Genomic DNA, 13,229 nt, shown 5'->3' with positions numbered 1-13,229 from the left:
ATATATATATATGTATGTATGTATGTGTGTATATATATATAGTCTCTTGAACCTTTGCTAGAATGGAAGACAAGCTATTAGAGAAGAGCCCAGGGGCATTAGGGGCACTGAGGCTTCACATCCACCTTACCACTGTCCTCTGGTGGGGAGCTCTGAAGCAAAACCCAGCACTAAGCACACCTGCAGCCCCAGATGACCTGGGAGATGGGTTGCCAGCCACCCCCTACATCAATCTCTCACATTCGCACAGGTCTCTGGGGAGACCCAGGGGTCACTGTTGTTGTTTTCTGAACGTATGACATCACTTGCCCTGGCTTTTCTAGCCAGAGATTTTAAGGACCTGTTCTCTGCACCACAGAGGGAATTCTAATGTAGCTGTAGTAAGCCTTCTTGGCATGATCCAGGCTGGGGGAAAGCACTGTTTGATTCTGCCCTGTCTGTACGGCTGGGGTGTGGGGTGAGAGGTGGGAAGGGGCAGAATGTTTCCAAATCCAAGAATGGCATCTCCCCTTATCCCCTGAGACGACAGCCTTAAGTGATCAAAGAGACAGCCAGGGACCCTGGTAATTGTGAGGAATGACTGGGTGGGTGTTTGGGGGAGGGGGCGCAGAATACGATTTCAATTTAAACTTGGAGATGGGGGAGGCCGATGTGTCAGCGGTAAGGGAAGCATGTCATTTTCGTGGCACACCTTCTGTCCGATCTCGGTTTGTTTGTTTGTTCACTGCGATGGCTCCGAGTGCTTTGTGGGAGGCAGGCCGTTCTGTGAGCCTGGGAGAGGGGCTGCTTGGAGGACGCAGGGTGACAGTTGTCAAGATGGGCCCGAGGGCGGAGGTTCCTCTAGCTGGACTTTCCTGTCCTGTGAATCTTGCAGGGAGCAACGTCATCTCCGCCTCCCTGACAGCAGCGAGCCGAGGGAGGGAGGCGGCAGCCGCTCAGGTCGTCTGCGTTTTGGGGGTGTCGCGGTGGTGGAGAGCCACAGCAGCCGGGGCAGCGGCGCGCACGGGGCTCGGGCAGGCGGGCTCAGGTCCCGGCCCCTAGGGGCTGGGGGTTCGAGGCTCCGAGAGCCAGCCAGCGACGCCCGGGGCGGCTTCCCTCCTGCAGCTCAGAAACGCTTCCACTTTCAGTTGTGCAAGAAAAACCAGGAAGTGCAGCCCGGGAGCCCCGGCACGTTAGCAAGCCTGACCATGGCGTGACTGGGCGCAGCTCAGAGCAGGGGGGGACCCCGAGCCAGGCTGTCTGCCTCCATGGACTCTCCCAAGAAGCCACGCCGTCCCCGGAGGAACTGGGGGTGAGGACACACGCACAGACGAACAGGCTCGTGTGCCGGGAAGAGCTCAGAGCCAGGAAGCTCCTTTCCCTGGAAGCACCGAGGCAGGCGGTTGGCCCCTCGCAGGGTAAGGGGTCTGTGGCCGGGCTGGGGAGGGGGGGGGGGGAAGTGACTCAGCCAGGGGTCCTGTGAGCGTGTGACCGAGCCATCCTGTCCCCCTCCCCATCCCCCCCGCCCCAGCCCCAGCCCCAGCCAAGCAACGTGGACTTTGCAGCTTGCTGTGTCCCACGTGCATGCCTGCTCTGCCCTGAGGGCCCCCAGGGCCACCTCCTCCGCACCCCCACATCAGGAGCAGGGAGGGCAAGAAGGCAGAAGAGGCATGGATGGGACTCTGGCCTGTAGGTGAACCCAGGCAGGGACCATTTTTTTTCTGTCCACGTGAGCATGTGGTACAGCTCTGGGAGGCAGCATGGAGGTTTGCCTCATAGTTTGATTGGACTTTGCCTCTGTCTGAGGGCAGGAGATGAGGAAGGAGGCGGAGGAGATGCAGGGGGGGGCTTCTGAATGAAGTTGAGTTTAATTGCAGGTTAAAGCTAAGATGTCCTTCGGGGGCTTTCAGGGAATGAGCGTTGGAAAGGGGCTCCAGGGTTTGGGGACTTGAGTGGGTATCAACCCTATGTTGCCTCGCTGGTCTGAGTGGTAGGGTTGAATCTGAAGTTCTGACTTATGAGTGATTGGCGTCCTATCACTGTCAGAGTCTTAAATAAAATAAAATAAAATATCGGTTAGGTCCACAAAAATGAAAGCGGAGTAATTGCTATTTTATTTATTTATTTGAAAGAGAGAATAGGCACACCAGGGCCTCCATCCACTGCAAAGAAACTCCAGATGCATTTGTCCCCTTGTGCATCTGGCTTACGTGGGTCCTGGAGAGTTGAACCGGGATCCTTTGGCTTTGCAGGCAAATGCCTTAACCGCTAAGCCATCTCTCCAGCCCCGTAATTGCTGTTTTTAAATTTTCATGTATTTATTCATTTAAGAGAGACAGAGAGAAAGAGACAAGCAGAGAGAGTATAGGCATGCCACGGCCTCCTGCCACTGCAAACGAATTCGAGATCCATGTGCCACTTTGTGCATCTGGCTTTCCCTGGATACTGGGGAATCAAATCCCGGGCCATCAGGCTTTGCAAGCAAGCGCCTTAACTGCTGAGTCATCTCTCCAGCCTGAAAGTGAAGTAATTGATTTTGATTCCTCCCTTCCAAGTGACAAGTAGTTCAATGAAATACAAAATACATCTTGGAACGTCATTTTCCGAGTACCACTTATGTTCTGTCTCCACAGGTAGACGGGACAAAACCGTAAATAGATAAATAAATAAGAGTCATTAATGCAAGGACGTAGAGGAAAAGTGAGTAGAGTGGATGGTTAGTAATAAATGAGGTACTGGTAGTGGGAATGCTAGAACTCAGAACAGATACAACCCAGGTACACATATTCAAATATTTTCTAAAATACTGTCCAGACCAAATAGGATGTTCAAGACAATTGAACAAATTGTCTAGGTCTGACTGACTGTTTTAGAACAAAGACCTCCTACGGCAACATCACTGAGCCACTTTGTACCTCTGTGCTATATGTGCAGTGGGGCAAAAGCTCAAAGACGACAGGAGTAAAATAAGAAGAGAGAACTATGAATGAAGAAAAGGAAGATGAAACCAGGGAAGTACAAGCACATGGAAGGCACTCATATGTGGTCAAGGCAATCTTCTGAGGTGGGTAGTTTCACCATCTTATGGCAAAGAAAGCTCACGGCATCAGAAAAGTGAAGCAACTACCCCAAGGTCACAGAACAAGCACATGTTAAATGCATCAAAGCTTTAGGCAATGTGATGCAAAAAAGTTAAAATTCAAATAAATGTGTTCTTCATCCACACACTGGTAGGATTGACCATCCTCTGAATTTCCTAAGTGATTTAATTTCTAAAGAAAAATTATGGGCTGGAGAGATGGCTTAGTGGTTAAGGTGCTTGCTGGTAAAGCCAAAGGACCCAGGTTCGATTCCCTAGGATCCACATAAGCCAGATGCAGAAGGTGTCACGTGCATCTAGAATTTGTTTGCAATGGCTAGGAGGCCCTGGTGCACCCATTCACTCTCTCTGCTTATCTCTCCCTCTGTAAAATAAATAAAGAAATAAAATAGGAAAGAGTTTTATGTATTGTGAACTGGACAAAACATACTTATCCCCTGTGTTATTGGTTGATATTTTTTCCAGAATGTTTTCTACAGGTTAGGCTTAGAATTTTATGGGGGTTTTATCTTATTATTGTCGACAAAATAGTCCTGCAAATTCTTTTTTTTAAATTTTTTTGTTTATTTTTATTTATTTGGGAGAGACAGAGAGATAAAGAGGCAGAAAGAGAGAGAGATAATATGGGTGCGCCAGGGCCTCCAGCCACTACAAAAGAACTCCAGATGCATATGCCACCTGTGCATCTGGCTTACATGAGTCCTGGTGAATCAAGCCTCTAACTGGGGTCCTTAGGTGTTACAGGCAAGTGCTTAACCGCTAAGCCATCTGTCCAGCCCCGAGTCTTTTTTTTTTTTTATAGATAAGAAGAGAAAGTCTTAGAAATAAAGACACAAAGTACAACATGGACAGTTGTATGTGGAATCTGAACTCAGGCTCATTTAGTTCCAGAGGTGATCTGTGCCTTGCTTTCTAATGAGCCTAGTTTAGTGCATGGGCTAAAGAACCAGCAGCTGAAGTACTAGAGAGGTGGCTCAGCAGTTACGGCCCTTGTCTGCAAAGCCTAATGACCTGGGTTTGAGTCCCCAGTACCCATATAAAGCTAGATCACAGTGGCACATGCATATGAACATTTGCAGAAGCTGGAGGCATGGCATGTCCATCCTCTCTGTCTCTCTTCTATCCTTCTCTGCTTCCAAATAAATAAGTAAAACTATTAAAACAAAAAAAAATTACCAGCTGAAGAAATTTAAATATTTTGAAAATCTTGACATCTCAAATCCATAGAGACACTGCGGACTGGTCATTGCCAGGGGCTGGAGGAGGGAGAGTAGGAGTGAATGACTTATGGACATAGGGTTTCCTTTTGGGATTAGAAAGTTTTGGAATAGATAGTGAGACAGACAGACAGAGATAGATGGATGTACTATTTTTTTTTGTTTGTTTGTTTTTTGTTTTTCAAGGTAGGGTCTCATTCTAGCTCAGGATGACCTGGAATTCACTATGTAGCCTCAGGGTGGCCTCAAACTCACAGGGATCCTCCTCCTACCTCTGCCTCCCAAGTGCTGGGATTAAAGGCATGCGCCCGGCTCAACATTGTGACTATATTAAACTTATTGAATTGTTCACTTAAAAATTTTTTTTAAGTAAGTTGCACCTTAAAATAAAACATGAAGAAATAAAGAATGTTCTCTTCCGCCACAAGATAGATGAGTTCTCAGGCAAGGATTTGGTTTTATTTTTCTTTTGATTATTTTAGAGACTAAGGGCACATGACCCTCTCCATGCCTCACGCTTGGGACAGCCGATGTGCTGACCCTGTTGGGTACAGCCAGAGGTGGCAGCCCTCTGCAAGGGTGGTGTAGTCCCAGCAGCAGTGACCTCAACCATCAGGCTCTTGCCACGTTCTGCTGCAAATGCATCTGGGTCTGTTTCTCCCTCTGTGACCTTGAGTTGTGAGGTCAGCAACAGAGTCTCTCAGTCACCCTTCCCACTGGCCCAGGGCAGGCCACTTCCGAGGTTGTCCATTTCTGGTGTGTGAGTAAATAAATGAGTTCTTGGGGGTTTGGAAGGTCAGCCAGCCCGTATTGCCAGTGCCGAGCTCTCTGTCTCCCTGGGTCATTCTATTCTAAGTCTGTAGGGTTGTAAGTGGTTTGGGGGAGGATGCAGGGAAAGGAGTGAGGCTGGGTCAGAGACAGGCCATGCCTTCTCCAATGAGCAGCGCTATCTTTAAACAGAAATGAGGACTTTCTAGGACCTTTGCAAGTAACAGCCAACCGAGTTCCATGCTTATGATCTTTAGTTTTGGAACATCCCGTAAGAGATCATCTGACACGGATCAGCACGTAAAGACTGAGGACACAGAAGAGGGAGAAAAACAACTCTTTACTGAGGGCTTTGCCAAGTGCTTGCCACTGTGCCACATTCTGTACCCAGCATCCCTTCTGTGTATGGTTGAGGGAAACCAATTACAAGTGGCATGAGGAGACCGTCCCTGGGGCCACACATGTGGCAAGTGGTAGAGCCACTGCTCTTCTGTCTGTAGAAGCAATGGCCTTGGAAGTGTGCCTCTGGACACGGGAGTTTTAGCAAGAAAGTGCACTGCTCTTACTTTGTGTCTGGTGACTCCTGTCGTTGTGCAGCCAGGTAGTGTGAGGGCTGTGGAGAACCCAACACGAAGGCTTCTTTCACAACGTCTTGCATCACCCAGCTTTTATCGGACAGGCCTGATGGGGACCTAGCCCTTTGTCCAGCCTATCTTTTTACAGACCCTCTTATCACATTCAGGTGACTCGTGGCATAAGTTTTCCTTCACTTGTTCTCTCAGGATTCGATCGGTCAGCAAAAGAGCTTGAGCTGGCCCTTAGGGTGCTCACCTTGACCATGTTTTCTACAGGGTGGGGCTGTTGGTCTGCGAGGTGTTTGAAGCATCACAGAAGATCAAGGTCGGTTGTATCGACCTGAGTGCCAGTGGGATTTGTCACTTCCTGTCACCACCCAATGGGTGGCTCCACAAATATCCAAAGGGACTGGGTTAAGAGGCCCTTGAGATTTGACTTAATAAGGGGTTTATTAAATAGTAAATATGACTTGGCTCAACTGGCTAACACCTGGCCACTACAAGTGCCCCTGAGTTTGTGAAAAATGAGCTGATTGGTGACTAGTGATTACATCAAATTCTTTTTTATTTTATTTTATTTATTTATTTAAGAGAGCAAGAGAGGGAAAGAGGCAGACACACACACAGAGAAAGAGAGAGAATGGGCAAACCAGGGCCTCCAGCCACTGCAAATGAATCCCAGATGAATGTGCCAGCTTGTGCATCTGGCTTACGTGGTTCCTGAGGAATTGAACCGAGGTCCTTTGGCTTTTCAGGCAGATTCCTTAACTGCTAAGCCATCTCTTCAACCCTACACCAAATTCTTGACACTGTCTCATTCATCCATTCATCCTTCTTTCTTTCTTTTTTCTTTTCTCTTCCTTCCTTCCTCCCTTCCTTCCTCCCTCCCTCCCTCTCTTCTTCCCTCCTTCCTTCCCTCCCTTCCTTTCTTTCTTTCTTCCTTCCTCCCTTCCTTCCTTTCTTTCTTTCTTTTTTTGAGATAGGGTCTTGGTCCAGCTCAGGCTGACCTGGAATTCACTGTGTAGTCCCAGGCTGGTCTCAGACTCCTATGTATCCTCCTACCCCTTGCTTCCTGAGTGCTGGGATTAAAGGCGTGCACCACCACACCTGGCTCTTTCTCTTTTTTAACCAAAAGTGAACCATCTACCTCCACTAGAAATACCTTTCCCTATTTCTCTCCCCTAGATATCCCCCACCCATGCTCACATCTAACCTCACCTTGGCCCTTCTTCCCTTCTAGTAGTTCTGCTTAGTTTCATGAGATTCATGTGACAAGGCCTTTATCCAGGTAGAAGGTGGATAAGAGAAGGATGGCTTGGTGACAGTGACTCTGGTTGGAATCAGAGTTGGGGTCTTTTGTATGGATTCTTTGATAGGGTACTCATCTTTGATTGAAAAAGACATCACTGACAATAAAGGTAGGGTTAGACGATCACACACATCCTTAAGGCTATAGTGCTCTGTATAGCCCTCTCATCTACCCTGGCCTATGCCAACCTGCCCATCCTTCAGCCTCACAAGTTCACCCACAAGCTATTCTATACGTGGTTCCTGTTTTCATGTCAGACAGATTCTTCACACACCAGAGGAGAAAAGCTACAGCTTCCGATATTTCTTCCTCACGCGGCTCATGGAACACAGTCGAAAACGTAGGTCCGGGACCTTTGCTTTTTTTTTGTCGTTGTGCTAAGACAAGTTTGCACAATGACACTGGGCCGCTGCTTCTCCTGCCGCTGCCTCGGAGTTCCCAGACTTCGGGTGTACACCACTCTACCCAGTTTACGCCGCACTGGGGAGTGAACCCACAGCTAAGCGATCCCTCTATCAACTAAGCTCTATACCCAGTCTTATTTGCTGTTTCAAAAATGAATGCATAGCTCAATCAAAGGTATACAGAGGCAAACACTGCACTTGCTACACACATACTTGTGTCTACCAAGAACTGTCAACATTAGGGTGCACCCCCCTCAGAGCAGAGCGACACTCTGGAAGTCTGGCTTTTCCTCTCACAAGACTAGGAAGTTCAAGTGTGCTGTCTGTATGCTGAACTTGTTACCTGGCCTATAGTAGGGCTCAAATACCCAAGCGTATGGCATTGACCTCGTTCAGATTGGGCTGTTGTGTATTGTCCCTCACAGGGGAAAGCCCCCAAGTGGCATTTGCAGAAAAGCTTCAGCAGATTCTACCTCCCTCCAGTCCAGGAGCACATTGGGTACCTTGTGGGACCGAGTTCTTCGACAGGCTTCCTTCACCGGACTCCACTTCCTCCACTGGCTATCTCTGAAGAGGAGGAGGCGACATAGTCACTGTGGGCTTCCACTGTACCTCGGGGTCTGCACTGAGTGGGCTGTGATCCAATGTCCAGGGCGACCGCCTCATGGAATAATCACAGCATGGGGAGGCCCGTTGTCACAGAGCTGTCCACTGAGTCACAGAAGTCTGCTGACACCCAGACCCAAAGAAGATGTTTCCTTGCCCCACAGCTCTCCTGAGATCTGGATCCCCATGTCTTTTCCTGTAGTTAGTATTTCTTTTATTTTTTGTGTGTGCTTTTTCGAGGTAGGGTCTCACACTAGTCCAGGCTGACCTGGAATTCACTCTGTCGTCTCAGGGTGGCCTTGAACTCACAGCGATCCTCCTACCTCTGCCTCCTGAGTGCTGGAATTAAAGGCGTGCGCCACCACACCCAGCTGTAGTTAGTATTTCTTGATAGCCCTAATGACTCATGTATGGTGTCCTTGCTGTGGCCAGAGAACCTGTCCCAAGCCTTAATCTCACCCTTTCTCACCTGGCCGTCTTACAAGCCAGAGCTGTGGACACACCCAAGTCACTAGGTTAGGAATGTAGAAAGGGAGTAGGAGGGTAATATTACTTAGCTTTTTTTTTTTTTTTTCCTTTTTACTTATTTAAACAAGCAAAGTGACTCCATGCTCTGGAAATCACTCTTCAGCCACCTCCTGGGATCTTCATAGGGCTCGCACTGGTAAAGCCACTCCCCTAGTTTGTCCCAGTAATATTTGCGGTGACAATAAACTGCCATCTTCCTGACTGCCTGGGGACATCCCTCACATACGCGCATGTGTGCGCGTGGGTGTGTGCTGTGTGTTTCTCTCACAGTATCTGGGAGTAGGTCTCAGAGCGAGGAGAGAGCCTGTGCCAGTCATGTGGCTAATGTGAGGCTGTGGCTTGAGGGCCTGAGCGCTGAAGAGTAGCTGGGAACGTATCTACAGGCTCATAGGTCAGGATCTGCTTGGCCACTTGGAATAAATGTTGGAAGATGCCTAGTCGCAGCTCCTTTGGCCCTGTAATTTCAACTTCACCTTTGTTCCGGTTCCTTATCTGTTGGAGAGGTGACTGAAAAGGCTTTCCACCCCCAGAGCTGCTGTTCAGGATTGCTCAGTGGCGAAGATGCACTTTGTACAAGGAAGGCCCTAGAAAGGGCCCTATGTTGAAGGCACTGGTGGTTGTGGTGGTGAAGGGGGGAGTTGCTGCACTGGCAGAAAGGTTGGGGCGTTTCCCTGGGGGTGTTCGCATGAAATGGGCCAGTTTAGGGAATTAAGCCTTCGATATTATCTGCGTGAGTCAGAGGTGTGACAATATGGAGTTGTAAATACCGTTGTTCGGTAAGCAAAGTGAAATACATACTACAGGCTGAGCAACACACACGATCAAGTGTTACCTTCCCGTAAGAGCTATTCTGACCTCCACCTCTGTTTCTCCTTGTCCCTTGTGCTTGCTCTCTTTTCATTGCCATTGCTCCACAGTACTATAATCATCTAGTGACTGTTCAAGCTTATCATCCAACTTTTCAAAAGCAAACAATTCCACTTAGCTGGGTGTGGTGGTACATGCCTGTAATTCCAGCACAGAAAAGATGTTTGTGAGTTCAAGACTAGCCTGGGCTACATAGTGAGATTCTATCTCAAAAACAGCCCCAACAACAGCAGCAACAACAACAAAATAACAGTAACACTCTCATAAGGGCAGGATTTTCACATCAAGACTGACACCTGACACATTGTCAGGTCATTTAGTACATTTTAACTGAATAAGAATAGCCAAAACTTTGTTGGAAACTCATTTTCATTTCTTGTCTTCCATCTGCCTCTGCCCATAAAAAAGATCCCTTCAGAAGCACATTGATCACACTTAGAAACAAACTGCACAATAGCACATGTGTATTTTCTACCTAGCAACAGATCATGAAACTGTTTTCACAGCAGATCCACTTGCCTGCCAAGACATCCGTTGTGTGGAAGTGCCGTCGTTTCTTTTGTCAGCCACCTCCACAGACATACTTCTGTGAGCTCTTGTGCTGGAAACAATCCTACAGCTTCAGTGACATTGAACATACTTTAGACCTGGGATGATGTGGTAGGCATCATTCACAACACTGCCCACCACCCTTTAAACCGTGGTCACAGCCTTACGGGGGTCTTTCCTGTTGCCATTTTACAGACAAGAAGCTACACAAAGTATAAATTTTGTGACCTGCCTCAGGTCACAGAAAAGCTAATCAAGCAGGGATTAACTGAAATAAACTGGCTCAAGGGCTCAAGCCCTTAATCAATACTTTATGCTGCATTTGTGATGCACTTCATTGGGCCAATGTGTTTTCACAGAGCAAGGTGACGGTAGAATTATCAGGTCAAAGGAAAAACAGTTAAATCATATCAGAGGGCAACGGGCATATCTCAAGATACTGCACCACGTTTACTTTCTGCGATTAATGCCCATGTTGCAGTGTGTCATCTCTGCTGCTCTCATGGGTGGGGGAAAGGCAAGAGCCTTTACACGGGCATTTTTAGAAAGGTAGAAATGAAGCTGAATGACATCCTGCCCGAACTTTAAGTAATCTGTGTGGCTTGAAGTGTTTGGTTTTGCTCCCTGACTTTGTATCATTGGTTTGTAGTTTGTTTTTAATTGACTTAGACTTGTTTCTTATGGAGGAAATTGGATCTTTGCCTCTTTGGACTGTTTGATATGTTCCCCAGTTTATCGTTCAACTTTGTCTTTGGTATCTTTTCTGCAGGGCACATACTTGTTAAAAATAGTTTTCTGGGGTTGAACACATTGCTCAATGGTTAAAGTGCTGGCCTCCAAAGCTTAACAACCTGGGTCCAATTTCCCAGTGAAAGCCAGATGCACAAATTGGTGCATGCATCTGGAGTTCATTTGCAGAGGCTAGAAGCCCTGATGTACCCATTCTCTCTTCCTTTCTCTATCTCTCTCTCTGCTTGCAAATAAATAAATGAAAAATTTTTTTTTAAAGTTTTCTATAATCACACTTGTCTTACCATTTCTAGGTTGTAGTTTATATGTCTATCTCGAGTCTTCTCCACACCATCCTTATAAACCAATCTTTTTTCACATTTTTCTGCCAGATATTCTTATGTTTTTCATTGTTTTATTTTTTATTTTTATTTTTTTTAAATTATTTATTTATTTATTTGAGAGCGACAGACACAAAGAGAAAGACAGGTAGAGGGAGAGAGAGAGAATGGGCGCGCCAGGGCTTCCAGCCTCTGCAAACGAACTCCAGACGCGTGCGCCCCCTTGTGCATCTGGCTAACGTGGGACCTGGGGAACAGAGCCTCGAACTGGGGTCCTTAGGCTTCACAGGCAAGCGCTTAACTGCTAAGCCATCTCTCCAGCCCTATTGTTTTATTTTTTAACATTTAAAAAATTTTTATTTATTTATTTATTTGAGAGAGAAAGAGATATTGGGAGAGAGAGAGACAATGGGAATACCAGGGACTCCAGCCACTGCAAGGGAACTCCAGATGCATGCACCCCCTTGTGCATCTGGCTTACATGGGTCCTGGAGAATCAAACCAGGGATCCTTGGGCTTTACAGGAAAATGCCTTAATCACTAAGCCATCTCTCCAGCCTTGTTTTTACTGTCTTATATTTTAAGTCTTTGCTATGTCTCCAATAATTTATGTTGGAGTAAAACACTAATCAACTTTATATTCTCTCCCTGAATTGCTGGCCAGTTACCACATATATTATAAGTCAAATAAATGTATTTTGATTTGAAATACAATTTACTATGTGATTATAGCATTTACTGAGTATATTTTATGGTTATTTTATTATTTTATTAAATAGACTTGTATATTCATGACTCATAGGAAAGTTTTATAGTAAAATTTCATATTTGGTCATGTTAACCTATTTGCTACCTACTCAATTCTTATTATAATTCAAGATTGCTTTAACACTGTGAGTTTTATTTTTTAATATTGTATTTATTATTTGAGAGTAAACATGTTGCTATTTAGTTCCCTTGAAAACTCTGTTGATTTTAGTTAGGATTGCCTTAAATATATAGATAATTTAAGGAGATTTCAGGAATATTTTCCAGCTTTTAAGCTGCCTTTTGTCTTAGATCTAAACTTTTTAATATCATCTTCATGAGTTCTTATATTCTTATATGAATCTTCATGGTTTCCATGCTACCTGCTTCTATGAAACATAGAAAAGCTATTGACTTTGTATGCTGATTTTGGTACCTCGACTGCTGTTGGCTTGCAGTGCCCTACTGATCTTCTGCCATTGCACTATCTAGAAATACAGACTCTGTGGTGAAGAGCTGAGGAGGAGGCCTCAAGCTGAGGGTGGCGGGAGTTTATGGGAAAATAACAACGGAGGCTGCTGGTTTGGACATGGAAAGGCCAGCTCATAAAGCAGATCTTTTGTACACAGCCTCCCAAGTAACTCACCAGCCCCTGTGCAGTCATTAGGAGTCCTAAAGTCATGTGGCAGTCTCTAGGAGAGGGTAAGCACACCGTAGTATGGAAGAATGTGTTAACTACTTGGGTATGAGAACTTGAGGGATTCTGGCTTCCTGCTAATGAGCTTTCTGTCACCACAGGATAAGTCCATACATGCAAAAGAACAGAGGATCCAATTAAAGACAAATGAACCTGTGCCATTCTCTAGAAGGCAGATTCTTTTAAGCTTATAGTTGAAATTTATATTTATTATTACTTAGAAAATAATTAGTCCTCTGGGCATAAAAAGCAAATCATTTCCCTTACTACCTTTACAATTCCTGAAACCAAAGGAACACAATGATTTGTTTCTTGGCTAGACAGAAAACACATGTTATAATACAGTTCATTCCAGTTCCTGACTCTGGGAGAAGAGACCCTGTCCTAAATGACCTTTGATGTGCAATAGAGACACACTCTTTTCACCATGTACCCCTCAAACTTATCACCTCACCAAAATATTGATGTGTGAGGACTCATTATAAGGGTGGCCAGTAATCTATCTATCTATCTATGTATCTATGTATCTATGTATCTATGTATCTATCTATCTATCTATCTATCTTTCTTTCTTTCTTTCTTTCTTTCTTTTTTAATTTTTTATTTATTTATTTGAGAGCGACAGACACAGAGAGAAAGACAGATAGAGGGAGAGAGAGAGAATGGGCGCGCCAGGGCTTCCAGCCTCTGCAAATGAACTCCAGACGCGTGCGCCCCCTTGTGCATCTGGCTAACGTGGGACCTGGGGAACCGAGCCTCGAACCGGGGTCCTTAGGCTTCACAGGCAAGCGCTTAACCGCTAAGCCATCTCTC

General features: G+C 46.0%; 1 protein-coding gene across 5 annotated transcripts in view; it reads left to right on the top strand.

Annotated features, from left to right (window-relative positions):
• Window positions 1–968: 968 nt before the first annotated feature.
• Window positions 969–13,229, top strand: part of Acsl5 (acyl-CoA synthetase long chain family member 5) — a 53,518-nt gene continuing 41,257 nt past the window's right edge. The window contains exons 1-2 of one of the 5 annotated variants that reach the window (XM_045157165.1): window positions 1,261–1,397; window positions 2,914–3,043. The gene's annotated coding sequence lies outside the window, so the exon portion shown is untranslated. Of the gene's footprint in view, window positions 1,398–2,913; window positions 3,044–13,229 lie in introns of those variants that run through there. The other 4 variants (XM_045157170.1, XM_045157187.1, XM_045157175.1 and 1 more) reach the window with 4 other exon arrangements.

This window comes from Jaculus jaculus, chromosome 1, assembly GCF_020740685.1.
Source record: "Jaculus jaculus isolate mJacJac1 chromosome 1, mJacJac1.mat.Y.cur, whole genome shotgun sequence".
Taxonomy (NCBI): domain Eukaryota; kingdom Metazoa; phylum Chordata; class Mammalia; order Rodentia; family Dipodidae; genus Jaculus; species Jaculus jaculus.
This window is presented reverse-complemented; position numbering and strand designations above follow the sequence as displayed.